This window comes from Lissotriton vulgaris, chromosome 7 (assembly GCF_964263255.1).
Source record: "Lissotriton vulgaris chromosome 7, aLisVul1.2, whole genome shotgun sequence".
In the NCBI taxonomy this organism is placed as follows: Eukaryota; Metazoa; Chordata; class Amphibia; order Caudata; family Salamandridae; genus Lissotriton; species Lissotriton vulgaris.
The window spans coordinates 1,753,180,666-1,753,205,026 of NC_141695.1; the positions used below are offsets into that span (position 1 = coordinate 1,753,180,666).

The 24,361-nt window shown below is 46.2% G+C and overlaps 1 protein-coding gene across 1 annotated transcript in view; it reads right to left on the reverse strand.

Moving 5' to 3' along the window:
• The window catches only part of LOC147706579 (cornifelin homolog A-like), a 61,394-nt gene extending 40,822 nt beyond the window's left edge, over positions 1-20,572 (reverse strand). The window contains exon 1 of the mRNA XM_086929100.1: positions 20,527-20,572. The gene's annotated coding sequence lies outside the window, so the exon portion shown is untranslated. The remainder of the gene's footprint in view (positions 1-20,526) is intronic.
• Between the last annotated feature and the right edge of the window lie 3,789 nt (positions 20,573-24,361).

A 24,361-nucleotide genomic window follows, 5' to 3' on the forward strand; every position in this document is an offset into this window, starting at 1 on the left:
AAGCTGTTGCTAACAGCAGTTAGCGACAGCTTCCTGGCGATAGCGAGAGGTTTGGGGCCCGCTTTGCATGTCAGCGACATTTATCGCAAATGACATGCAAAGTGGGCGTACCCAAACTGGTAGCGACTGAAAGCAGTCAGTAACACAGCTATCGCCTATTAGCAATAAGCGTGACGCGATAAAAAACGTTTTCTAACCCTGATTAGTGCCAGAATTTTACACCTGGTAAAAACCTGACTTACAAGAACTGCAAGGTGTGGGATGTGCACAGCCTATGTTAAATGTTGTGGTTGACCGTGCCTCCTGGGTATCACTTTCCTCCTAGAGTGTGTATAATAATCAACTGTGCAGGACTATTACTCCATAATCCTCTCACCCTGGGCATCAGGAAGTTGCTGATACTACAGCAAAATAAAGTTCAAAACTCGACTGCTGATTGTTTGCAAAACTGGTTCTATCCATTTTTATTCATCTTCATTCATTCTTTGCCAAAATATATCCATGTTATATTCACATGTATATTCTTTCAAATTGAAGTTTTCATTATTCCCATTTTTTCATTTCCAATGCATTTCGGTGCCTTTTGCACCTTCATCAGGGAAATCTGCAAAGTTATAAAACAAAAACTTGCTTCAACCTGTCCTATTAATGTCAACAAACAGTAATGATAACTCGACTTAATATTAACGCTACGACAATAGATTTAAACTACTGGTTTCGACTGTGAGATTCTTCTGTGCACGTTAACAATAAAGCTTTCAACTCTGAATCGTTATCACGCTATTATAAGTATCTAGAATATCCTGCTAGTGCGTTCGGTATGTTACGCTATCATTTATGCTACCAAAAGTATACTATGATGGTCAGCCGCCGTCATTATGCTTGCCAAAGTAAACATGTTTCAACAAGCAAACGCTTTACGCTTTACCGCCCTTGTTCTTACCTACTAAACGTGATCGACTTTCTCAACTCGCTAGCGCGAATGTGCTCTGCTCAACGTTCTGTCACAGGTGCTGGTATTTCTGTTGAAATCTAGCGCGTGCGCTGTGCTGTGTGTAATGTGTTTTTTTTTACTTTACGGGAATGTATAGCCGCGGTACTAAGTCTAGTCAATGTCGGCTGGTCCTGATGGCTACTCGCCAGCGCCATGTTTAAACGCATAATAAATCTCCACCAAGCTTGCATGTATATGTTAGTTCTTAGTTAAATGATACCTGATACCAATTAGTTATATTAAATACAGCATATTGAATGTTTATAGATAGCACACAAATTCTGTTCGATCGTTAAGCCCATCTGGCTTCAAACTATTTAGGTGGTAAATCCAGTGGTTTTCTCTCTTGAGTAAGTTCTTCTTGTTTAAAGGATCTGCCGTCTTTGGGACAATTTCCAAGATGCAATCTCGTAGTTGGTTTGTGTGATGATGTTTTTCTTTGAAGTGGGCTGCCACTGTTCATTTCACGGGTTCAGTTCTTACGTTACTTTTGTGTTCTGTTAGCCGTGTTTATAATTTTCTTTCGGTGTGCCCGACATATACCGAGCCACAGGGGCACTTTAACATGTAAATTAAGTTCATAGTGTCACAAGTGCCATTCACTCTCAATGGTATTCTGAAACCTTTCATTTGGTGGAAAATTGAATTCTCTTTCATGATGTTATGACAGCTGCTGCAATTCATACATGGGATGGTACCTCGAAATGTGCTCAATGGTGCTCGTTCGCTGGGATGTTTCAACATTTCTCCTAAGTTTCTCCCCCTGGTGAATGCAAATAGTGGCTCATCTTGGTAAATTCCTTTGAAATCCTCCTCTAGTTTTAAAATTTGCCAGTGTCGTCTAATTATAGTCTTAAATTGTGTGCTGACGTTTGAATATTTGCTCACACATGTTATTCTCTGTGAGGTTTGCTCCTTCTTCTGCTTAAACAATTCCTCTCTGGGCATTTTTTGTGCCCTTGTTAGTGCTGTTTCTATGATGGGTTGCGGGTATCCTCTGTCTGAGAACCTTTACGACATGATGGTCAGTTGTTTTTGGCATTCTTCTGTTTCCGAGACCACTCTCCTGACCCTGAGAAATTGTGAATATGGCATGTGTGTCTTCAGTGATTGAGGGTGGTGGCTATCGTATTTGAGTAGGTTGTTCCTGTCAGTTGATTTTCGATACAAATTAGTTTGAAATTGATGGTTGAACCTGATGATTTCAACATCCAAAAATTGGATTATTTTGGTGTTAGTCTGCCATGTAAAGCTGATGCGGTCATTTCTACGATTAGTAGGTAAGAACAAGGGCGGTAAAGCGCAAAGCGTTTGCTTGTTGAAACATGTTTACTTTTGCAAGCATAATGACGGCGGCTGACCATTATAGTATACTTTTGGTAGCATAAATGATAGCGTAACATACCGAACGCACTAGCAGGATGTTCTAGATACTTAAAATAGTGTGATAACGATTCAGAGTTGAAAGCTTTATTGTTAACGTGCACAGAAGAATCTCACAGTTGAAACCAGTAGTTTAAATCTATTGTCGTAGCGTTAATATTAAGTCGAGTTATCATTACTGTTTGTTGACATTAATAGGACAGGTTGAAGCAAGTTTTTGTTTTATAACTTTGCAGATTTCCCTGATGAAGGTGCAAAAGGCACCGAAATGCATTGGAAATGAAAAAATGGGAATAATGAAAACTTCAATTTGAAAGAATATACATGTGAATATAACATGGATATATTTTGGCAAAGAATGAATGAAGATGAATAAAAATTGATAGAACCAGTTTTGCAAACAATCAGTAGTCGAGTTTTGAACTTTATTTTGCTGTAGTATCAGCAACTTCCTGATGCCCAGGGTGAGAGGATTATGGAGTAATAGTCCTGCAACCAGTTGATTGAAAAACCTGACTTCGCCATAATAGTCAATGGGAGGTGGATTCAATGGCTAAGACCCCACCTGCCTATTAGCGAGATTTTCCTTAGCGATAGGATTTTTATCGCTGGAAATCTCACGTTAAACATGGTATTTGCTGCTATTGCTGGATTTTTTATCGCTGTGGAGATAAAAGTTGGTAATACTGCGTTAGCTCCGCGATAACATCCAATGATAAAAAAAAATTGCGCTAGGCGCGGTTTGGGATAACTTTCGCAAGTTGTTGCTAATATGCCCCTGGTTGTTCTCTCAACCTTAATGATGCTCTTGTCTCACTCTGGCTGTTTCTTACCGCACTAGCGCTCAAACGCCTTTTGGCTTAATGCGCTTTATAAATTTAAATACAACACAATACAAAATGCCTGTCTTTTTTTAGAGCAACATGTGCTACATTTTGGATGTGAGGACGCATTTTGTGCTAAAAAATAACACAAAATCACATGAGATGTGAATAACAGCAAATTTTCCACTGATCGTTCACTTTGTTTCCGGGCCCCCACAATAGGTTTTTTACTCAAACAACATCTCAATTATGTGACATGCATTCCAATCTCAGACAATACAAATAACAACTGAAGGATAAAATACTGGAGGAAATGAGGCAAGATTAAGGTGGTTTATGGCAGATTAAACACTTTTGTGCAGGGGTCTAGAGGATAGACAAGAATTGTATCTCAATGCACATGCATACAAAGAGTTAGGACCAAACCTGAGTAACACACAGAAGCACACACATCCACCCAAGAAGTCCACTTCACACTACACCTCCAAAAAAGAAAAGCGTCCCACGTGTGACCCCACAAACATAAACACAACACTCAAGTTAACTCTCCAGTTCCACTCACTCCTCACATATACTCAATTCCCTGTTCCTACAATTGGCCACTCATACCTTCGCCCTAAAGACTCTTCGTCCAAAGACGCCAAGACGAATAGCTCCATCAGACACAAAGGGGTTCACAGTCAAAGGCCATATTATTACATATTATTACATGACTATTTGTACTGCACACGCCTCCCATTGGGCCTCTTGGTACAGAATAATATCTATTTATAGTTTCATAAACCAGGCGTTTTCCTTTTATCAACCTCAGAAGGATGAAAGGCTGAGTGGACCACCAGAGATTCGAGCCTGTGACCCTTGGGTTCAGTTGCAGCCTCCTGTAGTGAATGCATTGACCCACTGCGCCACCTGCTGGCCAGCCTTCTAACCCTGGCGGCAGCTCCTTTCTGAGGTTCATGCTGTGAATGTCAGGTCAGTCAGTTCCCATCTTGCTGAAATGTTCAACTTCACTTCCGAGCATAATGTGGAGATTCTGTGCACAGAGTCGGCCTTAGGCATGTGCAAGCTGTGCACCTGCACATGGCCACCAAACCGCAGGGGCCACCACACCAATATATATCCTTAATATAATAATCCTCTGAGGATGGATACATATGTGCGTGGCTGCCCCTGGCAGGGATTTGGCGGCCTCCGGCTCTGTTCCACTTCCAAACACCCTGACCCCCCCCTCTTTACTGGCCTCCGTGCTCCGTCCAGCCCGGACCCCCTCTTCCGGGGCCCCCTACCTACGCTCCCTGCCCAGGGCCGCCATGAGCCTAGAGCCGCCCCTGCTGTGCATCTCGGACTCCTGGCTCTGTGCACCGTCACCAGCTGTCACCGGCTGGCTTCCTCCTATAGGGTCCAGAGTCAGACAACATAAACCAGGAGGCAGCAGAGCCACCTGTCCCAAGACCGTCCTTAAAGGTGGGCCAACACGCACCATACTCTAGGACAGATTTCAATGCCACAAAAGTGTGGTTCTCTTATTCACATTTGACCCTCTCTCCACCAACATCGGTCGCCCCCAAAAGCCAATTCCTCCGCCCAGGCCTCAAAACATGTTGCCTCAACCCAAATAATGTCTGATAAAACTCTTTCTCTCAGGAGGATGGCTCAGTGAGTTAAACACTAGCCTCTGAGACACGCGGTCACCCCACAAGTAACGCCAGCCTTCCTCTCAATCTGCTCGCCTCAAAAGCAAAACTCTTCATCTATCAAGCTGCATGTCCTTGTCAGTATTCAAATAAAGCAGCCCTGTGTGTCCACTGTCATCAGTGACCCTGTCAAGAAGTGACATATCCTCCGTGCTTGATTTGTATTAAAAATCACTAAAGGCCACGGCTGCTCTCAGGAGTCGCTGCAGCCTGCACCAGCGGGGCCAGTGACAGGAACAACACAACCACAACCAACACCTAATTGTGACACTCCTACAAGAGTCACAATTCAGACTGCTGTGTGATGTTATATTGATTAGTATAGCTCACTATTCACCCGAGAGGGTGTCCAGGCGCTTGGGCAGGTGCGGGGTTTGTGGTCCCCAAGGTGCTTCTAAAAAGAGCCCGGCCTTCAGCTCCTTCCAGGACTGAAGAAGTGAGCAGGGGGCTCTGATGCGTCGAGGGAGGTTGTTCCATGTCTTGGGTCTGATGTAGGAGAATGAGCGACCTCCAGTTTTGCTTTTGCGGGTGCGGGAATGAGGCAGAGCACGGGTGGCTGGTGGGGTGGTGAAAGTGTATGAGGCTCTTCAGGGTTTCTGGTCCTGTGTTGTGTAGGGCTTTGTATGTGTGTGTCAGAAGTTTGAATTAGCTTCACATGTGAATGGGGAGCCAGTGAAGCTTCCTGAGGTGCGGTGTAATGTGGGTGCGGAGTGGGAGGTGGAGTATGAGCCTTGGGGCAAAGTTCTGGATGGTCTGGAGTCTGTGTGGGAGTTGTTTCGGAGATTCCGGTGTAGAGTGTTGCCGTAGTCCAGCCTGCTGGTGATGAATGCTTGCATGGCGGCCCTCCTGGTGTTCTGAGGCAACAATTTGGAGCTCATTTGCAGCATGCATAGCTGCACACGAATATGGCACGTTACAACGCGTGCTTTTACTACACGGTATGTAACAACGCGGTCGTTACAACGATCGCGTTGTTACAACTGTGATGCCATTACTACGCAATTCATTACATCAACTTGTAGTAGATGGCGCCGTAACATTAGGAATGTATAATTTACTATTCCAACTCCGGCCTATGGAACAGTAGGGAAGGTATTGAAATAGTAAGTTATACTATTCCTAATGTTAGAGCGCCATCTACTGCAAGTTGATGTAATGACTTGCTAAGTAATAGCATCGCATTGTAACAATGCGGTCGTTGTAATGACCGCGTTGAAAAGGCATTGCGGTCCAATGACCGCTATGTAAAGATTGTTTCCTGGTGCACACGGGTGCACACCGCGTTGACTTCAGATGCCATGTTGAACTTGTAGCTAGTCTAGGAGGATCCCTAGATTTCATGTGTGGTCTGTGGATGTGGGTGTTGGCCCAGCTCTGATGTTCACAGGACGGCGGGGCAGCAGCAGGGGCCAACATGATAAAGAGCAGGAGGGGGCAGGAGCAGAGAGACCCATTGGTGCCTATTGGCAAGGTGTGACCAGCTGGTGCTCCTGATTGGCCGAGAGTGCAGGTAGTTACATGTCACACTACTGACTCTACCCCAGGCCTACATGCCTTTCACATTATCTGTCACAGTTTGGCCTCTCTTCCATAGCGTGTTTCTCATGGTCCTGTTCTTGCTTCTTTCCCATTCCTCGCCCCTGCCCACCCCAGCTTTCCTCTCCTCTCATGCTCGTAACCCCACCAGGACTCACCAGTCTTTGAGGTGGGTGAGTCAATAAACTAACAGGGAGAGCCGAGCCAGGGCCGAGCCAAGGGTCTGGGTCAGATCTTACAGCCGGTGCACGAGCCGAGCCAGAGCCAAGCCAAGGGTCTGGCTCAGCTCTTAGAGGCCGTGCACGAGCCGAGCCAGAGCCGAGGCAAGGGTAGGGCTCAGATCTTAGAGCCCGTGCACGAGCCGAGCCAGAGCCGAGGCAAGGGTAGGGCTCAGATCTCACAGCCCGTGCACGAGCCGAGCCAAAGCTGAGCCAAGGATCTAGCTCAGATCTTAGAGCCCGTGCACGAGCCGAGCCAGAGTCGAGCCAAGGGTCGGACTCAGCTCTTAGAGCCCGTGCACGAGCCGAGCCAGAGCCGAGCCACGGGTAGGGCACAGATCTTAGAGCCCGTGCATGAGCCGAGCCAGAGCCGAGCCAAGGGTAGGGCACAGATCTTACAGCCCGTGCACGAGCCGAGCCCGGAAAATGAATGTTGTGTAAATCATGCAGCAAACATCCTGCAAAATATGATCAAGTCTTACATGTGGAAGCTTTGACATTAAAAGTGCACATTATAGGACTGCACGGGAAAGAGCTTTATTAAAAGTGATCATTGTTAAACAAGAACCTTTGTTGAACTAGGAGGTAAGACCATTGTCATGTAAACCACTCACTGGCCCAGATTATTGTAGAGCAACATTCCTCAGGTTAAGGATTAGTTTTGGCCTCTTTGTGCACCTTTCAACGGTTTGTATAGAGCGCAAAGTCATCCTGAAGGTATTGGGCGCTTTACAAGTGCGCATGATACATTACACAAGGCCACCATTCACTGCTTATTGGCACGGGGAAATGAAGCGACTTGCCCAGAATCACAGGACATTGAGCCGACGCCAAGATTCTAACTGGATTCCCCAGCTCCAAAGCCCACAGCTCTGGCCCCAAAGCCACATCCAGGGCACAGAGGCAGGACCAGTTCCAGGAATGTCATCTGGATGGGCCAAGGGTAAGTTTGGGTGGCCCAATGTGGGCCCATGTTTGTCAATTCTGGAGGTAGCCTATAAACGCAAGATTGCATCATATATTCTTCCAAAAAAGCATACCGTGCCTCTAGAGAGTTATTTGAGCGTAAGAGCGGATGTCTATACTCCTGCCCTATACTCCTGCCGCAACCCTTATCATTTCCAGCAGGCCAGGCTTCAACACAAGCTCCTGGGTTCCAAGCAGATTGCTTTCATAGTTCATGGTTGAGGAGGTCCCTGTTACCACACCGAAGCCTTTTGCGTTTCGCACTAGGAAGACGGGCTAGTTGCTCCTTGCAATTTGCCCAACACCGATGTCTGTGCATACTGTGAGCATTGTAACTTTTTATTTTTATATTGCTCTTTTAGAGTGTACTTTCATTGATGAAAACGTTTTAAAAACAGCAACACATTAGGAAAAAAAAGCAGTTTTGTTGACATTTAAGAGCACTTTTCATGCCTGAGGAATGTAAAACCATTAACCCTCTCCAGAATTGTTCCGTCATTTGCCACAGTGCTCATGTGCGCATGACGGGACCAATCCGTCACATGCACACAAGCACTAGATCCCTCCTTTTTTTTGCCTCAGGACGTGGGGAAGAGATTCCCCAGCCCAAAGCATTTTCTTCCAATGTAATGACGGGTGCACAGACATAATATTGAGGTTTACATTTCGACCAAGATTAATATCAAGGTTTTTTATTTTGACCTACAATAATATCGAGTTTTAAATATCGTAGGGACAGAATATCAACATCAAGAATATCGGTGACCAGAATATCGACCTGAAGGTAAGAAATATCGTTTTTGTTAATATCGAAGTCAGTAATATCAATAGCAAAAATATTGATGTTACTAATATCGATGTTTATGTTAGTGTAATATATTTTAGTATGTATTTTTTATGCATGTGTTCCATATGTTTATGTTTTGTATTTTTTTTTAAATATATGTATTAATCGTTTAGAAGTTAGCAATTTTTTTTAATTACATTTTGCATTTTAGTACCGTAGAGGGTTGTGGGTTTATAGGGTAATAGAGTGGAAGTAATTTAATTTTAGTAAATTAATTCATAATTTTTAGAAATTATTAATTATTTTTAATTAAATTGTGCATTTAAGTTCTGTAGCGGGTTGTGGGTTTTATGGGGAATAGGGTGGGAAGTAATGTAATTGTAATTAGGTAATTATTAATTTTTATGTATTGGTATTGATAATTAATTTATTGTTAAATAATTATTAATTTGTAATTCATTTTTGTTAATTGATTAATTGATAATTAAAATAATTGTATTAATTTGTTATTGGAGCGGGTTGTGGGTTTATTGGGGAATAGGGTGGGAAGTAAATTAATTAATAATTGTATTTTTGGTATTGATAATTAATTTATTGTTTATGAATTATTAATTTGTAATTATTTTTATTAATTAAGTGATAACTATATTAATTGTGTTCATTTTGTTTAGGAGTGGGATGTGTGTTTATAGGGGAATAGGGTGGGAAGTAATTTATTATAATTGAGTAATTAGTTATTAATGTTTATTGGTATTGATAATTAATTGTTAATTATTAATTGGTAATTAATTATTGTTAATTGATTGATTGATAATTATATTAATTGTGTAAAATTTTATGGAGAGTGGGTTGTGTGTTTATTGGGGAATAGGGTGGGAAATAATTTAATGTTATTAAAGTAATTAATAAATACATTTTATTGGTATTTATAATTAATCTATTGTTAATTTATTAATAAATCATTATTTAATTAAAGACATTATTTAATTGATAAATATGTTATTTTTGATCCCTATGCTATCCAACACTTTCTCTACTGTTGCACTCACTGGAGTTGGAATAGCAATTATAACCCCAACTGTTAGACCTGGCATCCTTGGCGTGGTTTCCCCTGACTTTCTAATCTCTACCTCCTATGTTGTTGATTCAATGCTGGATAATGTTTTGCTGGTTTAGATGCTTTGGGCACTTGGCCACTGCTGATCAGTGCCAAAGTGCAAGTGCTCCTAGTAGGGCCTGTACAGATGTAAGGGACATGCTGCAGTAGTGGATTACTGCCAACTTCGTTTTTCACTGTAGCAAGGCTACCTTGCCTATAGGACAGAATGGAGGGGGGGCGGGGGCCCATGCGGACCTGCCTATCTTCCCCTAGGAACAAGATAGAGAATCCAAACTTGGTTTCTCAGGACTCAGAAATTCATAATACATCTTTTAGCCTGGGTGGTTTTTGAATGTGGTGTCTGAAAATAGCACTTTTAGAAAGTGGCTAGTTTCTTGTCCAGTCTGTCTGTGGGCCTGCCTGGGTGTGCAAGTTAGAGGGAGTGTGACAGGGTCTGGGAAAGCTCCAGCAGTGGGATGATAGCTGGCTGCCCCTGAAGGTTAGGGGGAGGAGTGGTGCTGGGCTGTACCCTGCCTCTTGAGTTACCGGCTCCCCTGTCGGCTGGATGACGGATGTCCCTGCCTCCCTGCTTCAAAGGGAAAGATTCCCCAGGACCGAGAGACTCCCACCGCCAGAGTCTGGACAAGGGCGACCCGTACTTAAATCACAAAACCTGAAAGGCATCAAAAACAATTTTCTGTATAAAGGAAAGACCCGTGTACTTTAGACTCAGACTACTTCTGACCGAAGAGGAGACGCCCTGCTGAAGAGGACACCGTAAGAAGACCCCAGGAACAGTGCTGCCATTGCTGTGTGTCTGGAAGCTGACCTGCTGTCTTGTCTTGTCCTGCCTAAGAGGGACCGTTGGGACTGTGCTGTGTGCTTTGTCCCCCTCCTGCCAAGAAGAACTCTCCAAGGGCTAGAAGAAGAGCTAGCCTCCTGGCCCCAGAGTCCAGGGACAAAGAAACTCTGCCGTGGTCACCGCCTTCCCCCCCCTTCTTGCTGTGTGCGGGGGAATGACTTATTGGTTACTTGAATTGCCGAGGGAGAGAGGGTGCTGTGGGAGCTCGTGGGCTGTATTCCTCCCTCCCCAAGCTCGAACTTCATACAGTATCGCCAGAGCTCAGGAGGCCTCCTGCCTGCCACTAAGTAGGAGCCGTGGGCCCCTGACTCTGCTCAAGAAAACCCGGCGTCCCCGGGTGCCCCCAACATCGAGATCGCAAGGCACCGGGAGCCGCGAAATGAAGGGGAGGCTCGCCCAGATCGCCGCGCTGGGATTGGACAGCGGGATCTGACCTCACGGCTGGGATTCCCTGGAGCCGCGCTGTGATTGGCTGGCGGCCCGCCGCGTCACCGGAAAGCCGCGAAGGATTTGGCTGGCGGCCCGCCGCGTCATCGGCAAGCCGCGCAAGGATTGGCTGGAAGCTCCTACCCCCGCGAGAAGGAACGTGGATTGCCCCAGCGAGCGAGGAGGAATACCGGCCCCCCGAGACCCGGGAGCCGAGCAGCCTGCAGCTCTTCCCCCCCCCCCCCCCCCAGGTAACGCTCGAGTGTGGGACAAGTGCGAGCGCGTCCACCTGGGGGGAGAGGGAGGCCCAGCGTGTGTGCCTCGCCCGCGTCAGCCGGCGAGGAAATCCTCTATTGCCGAGCCCCTCCCCTGCACCCTCGTATTGGCACCAGAGTGTCCCCATAAAGAGAGAGGCAGTCCCTTTTAACCACACACTGCTCGGGTACATGCTGAGGTGTCCAATCTTTGGAAACAGACTCCTTTTACCGTGTAAGAACACTTTCCACAAGGAGAACACTTTTGTTTTAAGAAGACTATTTTATGTTGGTTTATGTCCGTTTTTTTTAAGTCTGCCTAAGAACATATAAAAATATGATTTTTATATTATACCCGTGTGGTGTCTGTTTGTGGTGTTCCCTATGTGAGTGTTGGCGCAAATACTTTACACATTGCCCTGGAGATAAGCCTGTCTGCTCTGCCAAGCTACCAAGGGGGTGAGCAGGGATTATCTTTTGACGTACATCCACCTTGCCTTGACTAGAGGAGAGGGCCCCTAGTTGGTTAGAGGCCGTGGCCCTACCAAGTATGGACCCCCAATTCTAACACCAACGCTATCCAACACTTTCCCTACTGTTGCACTCTCTGCAGTGACAATAGTAATTTTTACCTTTTACGCTATCCAACACTTTCCCTACTGTTGCACTCACTGGAGTGGGAATAGTAATTTATACCCCTACACTATCCAACGCTTTCCCTACTGTTGCACTTTCTGGAGTGGAAATAGTAATTTTAACCCTTTCGCTATCCAACACTTTCCGTACTGTTGCACCCACTGGAGTGGGAATAGTAATTTTTACCTTTACGCTATCCAACACTTTCCCTACTGTTGCACTCTCTGAAGTGGAAATAGTAATTTTTACCCCTACGCTATCTCACACCTACCATACTGTTGCACTCTCTGGAGTGGGAATAGTAATTTTAACCTTTTCGCTATCCAACACTTTCCCTACTGTTGCACTCTCTGAAGTGGAAATAGTAATTTTTACCCCAACGCTATTCAACACTTTCCATACTGTTGCACTGTCTGCAGTTGGAAAAGTAATTTTTACCCCTACGCTATGCAAAACTTTCTCTACTGTTGCACTCTTTGAAGTGGGAATAGTAATGTATTTTCTTTCCCTCCACTATCCAATATTTGTATGTATTGTTTTAGTTAATGTTGGGTATAATTTATTTTAAAAACATTAAAAATATTGTAGTTTTTTAATTTGTTATATATATTTATATATATATATATATATATTGTATGTGAATATATGTATTTATAATTCATAAAATGTTTTAAAAATGTATAAGTTATTAAAATAATTATTTATGAATATTATTAAGTAAGTGTATATTATATTTTATATGTATATGTTTTATTTATTTTACCATTATATGTATTAGTCATTATTTTTAAACATTTTAAATATTTTTAACTGTTTATTTTAATTCTATGCATTATTTACTTCATTTTACATTCTTTTTTTAACATTTAAAAAAACAATATTCTTTACAACGATATTTTTTACATCCATATTTTTTTCTCTATATTTTTGTATGGTGTAGATAGGATGTCGATATTCTTGACTTCGATATTTTTGTCACAATACTTTTGTACCTCAATATTGTTGTAGTGGATATTTTGTCAGTGATTCGTAATGACGATCACACATATGGCGCGCTGACATCATTACATTGAAACTGAGACTGAAATGGGCCTGTGTCACTGTTTTAGTGCTTGTGGGGCTATCTCAGCCCCCCGAGCACCGAAACACATGGGAGAGGTATTGTTGGAAAGTGGAGAATCTCCCCTTTAATGATGCCACACCTTATTGGATCCCTACTTAGGGATTACCGCAGTAGGGCCATCATCAAGCAAAGATCCCCCCACTACGCACCAGGGAGGGGAAGGTAGCCCCTTGGGCAAGGGGTTTTGCTCCCCCCCAATGTTTTTGCATACAGTCAATCTTTCTGCTCCACACTAGGCACCAAGGATTAATTGTATTTCTGTATATAGGGGTGGGGGCTGCTCAAAATGGGCATGCCAATGCCCCCAGCTCCCAAACAATCTCCACAGTCTTTTTAGGGGCAAATGGGGGTTGTTACTCCCGATCTGCCTCCCGGGGGGCAGAAAGTCCACTAGATACAAGGGATTTTTTTTATAAAAGGGGGGCTGCTCACAATGTGCAAGACCACGCCCACTCAAATGTATTTGGAAACAGTCTTCTGAAAAAAGCACACTAGGCATCAGTGAATTTACTTATGTACATTTAGGGGTGGGAGCTGCCCAAAATGTGCATGCCAATGCCATCACCCCCCTAAAAATTGCCTCACTTTTTCTGCCCCCCAGGGGGTAGATGGGAGCAATAGTATCTTATCTGCCTCCCTGAGGGGGCGGAAAGCCCACTAGGCACATGAGATCATTTTTTTATATGAAGGGATGGGGGCTGCCCAAAATGGACATTCCAGTCCCACCACGAACCCCAAAACGAATTGGACCATTTTATGCCCGCTTTATCGGGAGATTGAGGAAATAGTCCCCGATCTAAGCCCGCTAGGAAGCCAGGGACTATTTTTTTCTAGGGTAGGGGTAGGGGCTTCCTAGAATGAAAAACTGGAAAGTGATCACCACCCAGTGGCAAGCCGCTACAGCTCTGCAAACATTCAAATGCAAAATTTCAAAAATTCTGCAAACATAAACCAAATTTTAATCCATGGTAATCCATATTTGTACCAGAAGTTATTCAATGTTAATAGGACAATAGTTTAATTACATATTTGTATTCCTACAGAAATGCCAATCCAGGCCTTATGCTGTAGCATGTCAGAGTCCACTATATATCCTTGGAAACCGTGTGGGTATCTTCCCTTTGCGCTTCAGGCTATTGAGCCCTTCGTCAGGGGTCAAAAACATAAGTAAATCAATAAAGCTCATCAGTTGACAAGAATAATCCTAAATATGCACATAAACATAGAATGGGCATGCCAATCCTCCCACCCCTTAAAATAATTGCCATAGTCTTTCTGCCTCCCCCCCCGGAGGCAGATGGGGGCAATAACCATTGATCTGCCCCCCCCCCCCCGGGGGCAGAAAGCCAACTAGGCACCAGGGATTATGTTTTTTTATACATAGAGGTGGGGGCTGCTCAAAATGGACATGCCAATGGCCCCAAACACACATTGGACAGTATTTCTGGCAACCTCTGGGGCCTAATGTGGGTTATTACCCTCAATCTGCCCCACAGGGTGGCAGAAAGCCCACTAGACACCAGGGATGTGTTTATGTGCATGTCAGAGCGCTTCCCCATAGACAAGAATCACTCCCCTTTTTTTCTAGGGACAAATTTTGGCTGTTTCTGCCCCCCCCCCCCCCTTGGAGGCAGATCAGCAATATTTGTAGGCACATCTGAACCCCAGGGGGGCTTAAAGTCACTAGATACCAGGGAAAGTTTCTGTGTGTGTGTGAGCTGGAGTTCTGTTGAGGGTGTGCGTGTACTGGCGTTTGGCTGGCTGTGTGTGTACTGGCATTTTAATGGTGGTGTGTGGACTCGCACTTGGCTGGTGGTGTGTGGACTAGCGCTTGGTAGCAGTGTGTGTAGACTGGCGCTTGCTTGGCGATGTGCGTGGACTGACACTTGGCTGGCAGTGTGCTGGGATGGTATCATTTTTATCAGGAGATCGAGGGGAACGCTGGGTGGTAGGAAATTTGTGCCAGCGCTGTGATCCTATTCAGGAATGTGAGAAAAATGTGATGTCTTTAGCTAAATTTGAGGTTTGCAGGGGATTCTGGGTTGGAAAACATTGCGGGATCCACGCAAGCCACACCTGCCTGGACTCCCCCAAGTGTCTAGTTTTCAGAACCGTCTTGATTTGGTAGGTTTCCATAGATGGCCGCTGAGCCCTGGACCAAAAATGCAAGTGACCCCCTTGCAAAACCAAGTCATTTTGTGATAGGTAATTTTGATGTCTCCAAAATATGTTTTGGGCACTTCACTGTCACTGTTGCACTTGTGTTACACACAAGTGAGGTGCATTTTTATCAGGAGACCTAGGGGAACCCTGGGTGGTAGGAAATTTGTGTCAGCCCAGTTATCCCACAAATTTACCACATAGAAAAGCATGGAAAATTAGATTTTCTTTTGCTAAATTTGAGATTTGCAGGGAACTCTGGGCAGGAAAATGTTGGGAGATCCCCACACGCCATGCCTCCCTGGACTCCCCTGGCTGTCTAGTTTTTAGAAATGTCTGGGTTAGGTAGGTTTCCCTAGATGGCCACCGAGTCCGGGACCAAAAAAGCAGAAGAGTCCCTTGCAAAACCAGATAGTTTTGCGATCAATAATTTTGAAGTCTCCACCATATATTTTGGGCCATTTCCTGTCATGTACACTAGGCCTACTCATACAAGTGAGGAATCATTTTTATTGGAAGACCTGGGGGAACACTGGTTGGTAGGAAATTTGTGGCGGCCCAGTGATTCCACAACTGTCCCACACAGAAAAGTGAGGAAAACGAGATTTTTTTTAGCTAAATTTGAGGTTTGCAGAGGATTCTAGGTAGGAAAATGTTGGGAAATCCACGCAAGCCACACTTCCTTGGACTACCCTAGGTGTCCAGTTTTCAGAAATATCTGGGTTTAGTAGGTTTCCCTGGATGCTCCCCAAGCCTGGGACCAAAAACTCAGGTGTCTTCCTGGCAAAACAAAGTCTTTTTGTGATCAATAATTTTGAAGTCTCCACAGTACGTTTTGGGCGTTTCCTTTCCCAGGCACTAGGCCTACCCACACAAGAAGAGACGTTCCAGGGTCAGGCACACACTTAACCGGACGATGCTTCTGAGACATCACGCCCGGTGCGTGAGGAAGAGACAGGACAGGGTGAGGCAGATTCTCAGCAGCTCTCCCTTTGACTGTTCCTGAGACATCACGCCCAGCGCGTGAGGAAGAGACAGGAGAGGATAAGGCAGATTCTCAGCAGCTCTCTCCTTTGACTGTTCCTGAGACATCACGCCTGGCGCGTCAGGAAGAGACAGTTGAGAATCGGGCACAGACCTTAACAAGCATTTACAATGCAACGGCTTCGCCTTTGGAAAAGTTAGAGCTATTGGCATTGTAAATGACAAAATTTGTATTTATGTGTTGGTTCTGAAAACAGATAAATAAATGGCATTGTCATTTACATTGCCAATAGCTTAATCTCTCGCAAATGTGAGACCTATTGTACCCTACGGACGAGCTCAGCAGACAGCAATTACTACCACACACACACCCAGAGCCACACACACACACACCCAGAGCCAGCCACACACACCCAGAGCCAGCCACACACACCCAGAGCCACACACACACCCAGAGCCACACATACACACCCAGAGCCACATACACACATCCACCCAGAGCCACACATACCCAGAGCCACACACACACACACCCAGAGCCCCACACACACACTCACACCCAGAGCCACACACACACACCCAGCGCCAAACACACACCCACTCTCAAAACCACCACAACTCAACATATGTAAAAATATAAATTAGGCCAAATTCACACAAAAAAATTAAATGTCAAAATGTTAAAAGTGGTGCAACATGTGATGGCCAGTGTCATTAGCTGATTTATAGTGATATTGCGCATGCTCCTGGAGTTTTGGAAAGTGCAGCTTCCACCAGGTGGCACCTACTCAACAGTTCGCCCACTACATCCTGTAAAGAAATTAAAATCGACCCAAGGAATTATATGGCAAATAAAATGGCTGTTGGAACAATTTCCAGAATGAGGATGCTGCCATCAATGTTGCATCGCAGAAATCACGTGGAGTGTGAAAAATCCAAGCCTATCACAAAAAATAAGTATAACAAATGAACAACCCCTATTCAGCGAGTAGCAGGAGTGTAGTACGTAGCGACGGTGCACTTTGGAGAATACTGTTTGAAAGATATCACTAAACCTTGGTGTGGTAGCACACAGTTATTTACAGAATGCACATTTTTCATAGAAGTGGCTAGTAAAGTTGCAGACATCCATTCCTACTGGTAAAATGATATAATGCACACATGTGAAAAACAGGTTTCAGTGAGTATTTATCATTTGTCCATCACCAAGTAAGGTGCCTTGATCCAATTAAAATCTTTGTTCCCATCACAGTTCCGAAACACACATGTGCTTTACATGCTGCAAATACATTTTGAAATATTTGTACAGATTATTGGCAGGTATTCAAATTTTGGTGTGTGCTAGAAACAAAACCACCCTGTAGCCTTTCCTTTCACACTCCCTATACCTCAGCAAGATTGCCCCATATCATTTTACACAATTCTCCCACTATGCAGTCAGAGAAAGTAGAGTAAACGCCAATCTTGATTTTACAAGTATAAGCAACAATTTGACAGAAGATATACCCTGACATTTGAGCCACGTCTTTAAACGCATTGAAAACTCGATTCACAAAAACAAAAATGTTTAAAGGCATCTCTCTCCCCTGAACTCTATCTGCAGTCTTCTCCCAACCCAGCTACCCGTGTCCACCCTGGCCCTCGGTTGGAGTCTCTCACCGACCCTTCCCCAACCCCTCGCGCCTTCATTATTCTTCCCGGGGTCTTGCAGCACTCTCCTAGGACCTCTCACTACTCTCCACCCCCTTCTGAACTGTCTTCTCTGGGCGCCTCTACTCCTACATTCCTAGGCCTCAAGGCGCACTAGACAGGACCTAAAGTCTCCGCCAGCACTGCTGCACTCTCTCCTGCGACCTTCACTCTCCCCAACGCTGCTGCACTCTCTCCTGGGACCTACATTCTTCCCCATGGCCTTGCTGCACACTCCCCGGGGCCGCAGCACTCTGCACCGGGACCCATGCTCTCTCCCGGGACCTTCACTCTCCTCCATGGCCTGGCTGCACACTCCCCGAGGCTCTCGACATCTATTCCAGGACCCGGCGCTCTCGACAGCCAGCAGGGTACGGTTCCCTAAATTCTCCGGGACACATCGAACGGGCCCTGCTCTGCTTTTCACTGTCACTAATGCACTGTTTCTAATTAACCATAAATTAGGTTCAGGTTTTTGGCTCTGCGGCCAGAAATGCTTTGTGAACAAGCATTAAGCACGGACAGCGGGAGGGGTGGGGCGGGTTAACGGCACACGGATAGCGGGAGGGGGGGGCGGGAACATTCACAACACGAGGCAGCAACGAGACACACAAAGACGTAAAACAAACAGTTTAAAATATAAACAAAATGCTGCTTACCTGATCGCAAATAAAAACAACACCACTCCGGCTAAAGGCACTTCGAAAAAGACGAAAACAACACGGTAAAAAAAAAAAAACACCCGCCAACCGTCGCAATGACGTGCTAAAAGGGGCTGGATGAGAAAAAATCGCCGGAACGCCCACGAGTCGCCTCGCAGAATGATGGACGCCTCTCTCTTCCAATGGCTAGCCTCCATTTATGGAGCTAGCCAATGGTAGACAGAGGCGGGACAAAGCCCACATACTTGTAAACAAAAGATTTCGCCTGCGCGAAACGCTGCTGCGCAGCTTTCGGCAGGCGAAACCTAAAAAGGCACTCTTAATTAACTGCTTCTGAGACATCACACCCAGCTGGTGATGGAAGAAGTGACAGGGGAGTTTCAGCCACAGACAACCCCAGAGGCAGACAAGGGACAGAAAGAGGCAGAAGCGGCTGGACCTAGAGCGAGAGAGAGAGGTCCCACCCAGAGGCGGCCGTTGCATGTGCGAGCTGGGCCTGAGCCCAGGGCGCCGACTACCAGAGGGGCGCCGAGGAAAGGCAAACTCAGGTCCCATCCTTCCACACCCCGTACAGACCCCGGAGAAGGAAATAAATAAGAGCAGGGTTTTTATGTGGGCCGAGTCGTGCCGGTGCTCAGCCCCCACAGTCCTTAGAAGCAGGCGCTTAGACAGGTCCCCGTCGGGCTCTCCATTTTTGCCCTCATCCTCAGGGCAATAAATATAAACAGGTGGCAGTGCCCGTCTGGAGGTGTGTCCGCTGCCTCCTGGCATCAACATGGCAATAGAAGACAGGCAGCCTGCGAGGTACGTGTTGCGAGAGGGACGTTTATTTCAGTTGCAGCCACCGGAAGCTCATTTGTGTAAATCGTGGAATAACTGAGGGATAAATATAAATGCAGAGCGCCTTGGCATTATTAAAAACTTTAACAGAATTGTATTGAAACGATTCTTTTATTAATGTTTAATAACAAATGTATTTAACAAAATGTTATCAGTAGAGAACTAAATGAAATAAATTAAACTTAAAGCATTATTATTCTCATTTAAATAACATTAAAAAATGACGTTTTTACGAAGACGCAAAATAGTTAATTGAACTAGAAAGAAAACGCCCAACGAAATCGCTTCTGGAAATACTGACGCGAACAGTGAAGCGCCTCGAAGGGGGCAGGGCTGCGCGCGCACCTGCTGGGACCATTGAAAACTAATAATGAGGAATAACAGACTGAGAAATACAGGTGAATGTTTCTGAGTTCTGACCATCAGTCAGTGCGGAAGAATAGAACTGACTCAGAAGAAACTGCGTGAACAGGAGCATGTCCGTGTTTTAGCGCTGGGACGCTCGAGGGCAGCCATGCGCTTTATAAATCTTTTTTCATTTCATTTCATTTCATTTCATTTCATTTCAGGTGAGACAGCATACATGTGTTTGGATGATTTCAAAAAGAAGCCTATAGTAGATAGCGCTATATCACAAAGCGCTCCTCGCAGCTGTATCTCGGCTCCGATCTCCCGAGGCGCTATGGCACGGGATTAATTTATTGTGGCCAATTAAAAGACGCAAAGTTTGCTGCCAGGGGGCCGGTCTGGAGACAGAGCATTCCAGTGTCACCTGTTGCATTATATATCTGGATGCAACGACAGATGCAGCCAAATACCAGTCAGGTGGCAGAGCTCACTATACCAAGCACAGATTTTTTGTTCATGGGTTTTTAAGCCACGCCCTACATTACACCGACCACGCCCCTTTGAGAGACCCCCACTTTTTTCATCCCACTTAAAGCCCTTAGATGACCGTGTAACAGAGACACGTGTAGACGGAGTTATCGCCAGGGAAACCTGCGTGCTTGCCTACGGACTTATGCAGCAAGTGCTGAACCGGCTGAGTTATCTCATCCGGATTTATGCAGCAAGTGCTGAACATGCTAAGCTATCTCATCCGGACTTATGCAGCAAGTGCTGAACCGGCTGAGCTATCCTATCCGGATTTATGCAGCAGGTGCTGAACATGCTGAGCTATCTCATTCGGATTTATGCAGCGCGAGAGTTTAACCAATTGAAAGGAATGTGTGAGCAGCACCATCAATTAGAACATTAAGACGAAAGAGGGGTGAGTAAAGAAAGGGTGAGAAGAAGAAGAAACTCAGGGAGAGGAGAAGAAAGGAGTAAAAAAAGTGGGGTGAGTCGCCCCACGATATAAGAATGTGTAGACTGCCCGAATGTTCCCACCTTGGTCGTCTGTCGGGTGCTGAGCGTCTTCCCGTCTGTGTAGTTTTCTCTCTCTGGATAGTGTAGTTTTCTCTCCTCCGTGGACGGTATAAGTTTCTCCTGTGGATCGTGTAGTTTCGTCTCCTCTCTGGAGGGTGTAGTTTTTTTTCCCTTTGTACGAAAGTCGCGGTTATTCCCTCCCTGTATCTTCTCTGGATGTGTCTTCCCTCCGTGTGAGCGGCGCTGTTTTACCTCCTGTTGAAGATGCTCTTTCATCAGCTGTTCAGGGCCCGGGGCCTCTCTCTCTCCTACAGGGGGCGCTGTTCCTTCCTCCCTTGGGGGGCGCTGCTCCTTCCTCCTTGGGGGGGCGCTGGTACCTCTGCTCCTCCGGTGCTGCCTCGACACTGCTCAGGTGAACCCTCCAGGTGACATTTATACCCCACGCCCCTCACGCAGGAATCCACCCGCACAGACTGTGGATTTCCCACATGAAGCAACCCCTGCTCCAGGGCGGGTCCAGGCTGCCGACGATCACACAATGAGCCCTTCAATTCTTCAGGTGTTCACACAGGGGCGGCTGGTGACATTTGAAAGTGGTGAGGCGTAAACTAATTTGCATATTGCACCGCAGCGATCGAGCGCAGCGAGCGAGCCCGAACCACCTTGCATCCATGCATACATCATTCATGCATCCACCCATCCATCCACCCACCCACCCTGCATACATCATTCATTCATGCATCCACCCATCCATCCATCATGCATCCGCCCATCATGCATGCATGCATCCATACATCATTCATGCATCCACCCATCCATCCACCCACCCATCCTGCATCCATACATCATTCATTCATGCACCCATCCATCCATCCACCCATCCATCCATCCATCATGCATCCACCCATCATGCATGCATCCATGCATCCATCCATACATCATTCATGCATCCATCCATCCGTCCACCCATCCATCCATCATGCATCCACCCATCATGCATGCATCCACCCATCATGCATGCATCCACCCATCCATCCACCCATCCATCCTGCATCCATACATCATTCATTCATGCATCCACCCATCCACCCATCCACCCACCCATCCATCCTGCATCCATCATTCATGCATCCATCCACCCATCATGCATGCATCCATCCATGCACCCATCCACGCACCCATCCACCGAACAATCATTAATGCACCCACCCTGCATCCATCCATCATTCATGTATTTACACATTTCTGCAGCAGATGCTTTAACACACTGAACTATCTCAAGTCATTTGTGCAAGCTAAACACCGAAAAACACACTCTTACCTTGCTGCCGGTCCCGCACACGTCACAGGCTCACAGCGCCTCTGGCCAATCCTGGCGCCAGGGGCACAGGTACCCTCTCGCCCGCAGCACGCCCATTAGGGCTCCTGATGGGCATGCGCAACGTCGCCAAAACACAAGTGCGCATGCGTGGGCACGGGTAAAAATTCACCCTCCGTCCCCACGCATGCGTACTTGTGTTGCCGTCTGTACAATCATGTTAATGAATCAACATGACGCCCGCCCGGCGGTCTGACGTCATGTTGATTCATTGACATGATTGTCATGAGGGAGCTGCGGGCGGCGTTGGGCAGGGGGGGCTACGCCCCCACGCCCCAATGGACGAACCGCGCCTGTGTTCACAGTACCTGCCCAGGAGGTTCCATTCGCTCCGAAGTCACGCACTGAAAAGAACAACTCTTTCAAGTTATGCCCACTGCACATAAACTAACAAACTGTACCGGTCTGCTACAAAGCTTTCCTTTTCAACAAAGTCCCCTGTCTGATGTCACTGAAAAGGTTGAGATTCCCTTCCTCATGTTAGACCCTCACCCAGGGACGGGTTGGGCTCACAATTTGGCCCGTGCACTGACGAAAAAAGTGACCCACATTCGCGGAGTGTGGCCCACATTTGCAGGGCGTGGCCACATTCGCGGGGCGTGGCTCACATTCGCGGGGGTGACCCATATTCGCGGGGCGTGTCCCACATTCGAGGGCGTGCCCTTTCATGAAACACACAAGGAATGTAAGTGGGAGGTCATTGTTCTTGGGAAGGACACAGGGCCAAGGTGACAATGTCCTACAAGCTGAGCACCTGAAAAACAGCCGAGCCCCTTTCTATTACCAAATTACTCCCAGCCCTTCAGGGCAGGAGCAACTGAAAAACAGAGAGGCCCCAACTATTCGTAAATTACTCAACCCGCCCCAGCCCCACAGTGCCTCAGGGCAATGGCATGGCAGGAGAGGGGATAAAGCAAAAACCACAGTTGCTGGGCTATCCATGGGAGTGGGGGGAGGCTAAGGTGGTGTGAGTTCCCAACATCACCTGGCCCCCACAGCCAGACCCATTCTTCCTCACCGACTATGCCCTGAATGTGAAGGGCTGTGGGCGAGGTGTTAATGCAAACACTGTTCCTGGGCTGCGTGGGCCCCAGGGGGTCAGAGGTGAAAATGGCTCAAAGGCCTGAGCAACATGTGGCCCTCAGGGAGGCTAATTCTGGCACACAATCACCCCTCCCCAGCCCACCATCAGCATGATTGCTTGGTGGGGCAGGGGGGCAAGGAGAGGCCACAGCTGATAATCGTCTTTATTGGAGATTGTTTGGGTATGGTTAAAAAAAATGGTAGGTAAATTGGGGTAAGGATAGTAGGGTCATAGGACCGTAATAAATCGTCGACATGTTTCAGCCCCTCCATTTGGGTCCAGGGCTTTAATCAGGTCCTCAATCATACACTGCCCTGGATACAGAATCACTCCATTTGAGAAAGCATGCAGTGCTAACTAGCGCCCACAGTGAGTGTTTGCTCGCCTTTCAGTGGCTGTGAAACCTTGATTCCTACAGTAGGAATAAGAATGGTTTGTCAGCTGCGGGGTGACGCACAGGAACGCAAAGAATCATGGGTTTCCAGGTTCATTCAGTATTCTTGATAATATAGGTGACCATCACCCGAAACTTCTCATGTTGAGCGAATGCTATGGTGAGACTGACATGCAAACAATATGCAACTGATCTAAATCTACGCAAACACATTTTTGTGAACGCTATTTGTATCGCGCTTTGTGCTTTCTTGATGTCATGACTTGAAAGAGCCAGCATACCATGCACAGCAGGAAGAGGTGGAGACCTTTTGAGAAAAGCAAACGTGCGTTCTTACTGAAAATGGTGGACTTACCCTTCCTAGGAATCCTACCCAACCACAAGGGAGGAGGGGGTGGCACGCCCTGCAGTCACACACTATAGGCATTTGTCGTCAACTCTGAGAAACCATTTTGAAGAGGCATGTCTTTAAGAAGAGTTCAGGTGAAATGAGACATCGGTGAGAGTGCGCTGTCCCCCTAAAGTATCCCTCCGGCAAAGAACACAAGAATTGTGAGATACACCGGACCATAAAAGAAAAAGTGACACATCGTGATGGTAGGACCAGGACTCTATTGGAGAAAGAACAGCCTTGGATATACAAACTAAAACCCCACAAAGTAGGCCTCAATGAAGACATTCTATGGAATCAGTTGAATATTTCAAGACTGATTTGCATATGGCCATGTCTGAACTGGGGTGGCGTGGTGAGCAAAATAACGATGGATTAAACCCAGATCTGCGACTGGGGGTGAATGTTTTGCAATTGTGCAACATTCCATCCGTCATATTGTGTGTTTTGCTGTTCTCCCTATGTGGGAAGGGTATGTCCAGACATCGGTCCGGTGCTCACTAAGCAACTGGAGTCAAGCTATCCTGGCTGAAGACAGCTGAAAGCCAGAAACCGGTTCTAGGATGTTTGATTCTGGTCCAGGGAAGACATGGCTTGGTAGTTCGTGCT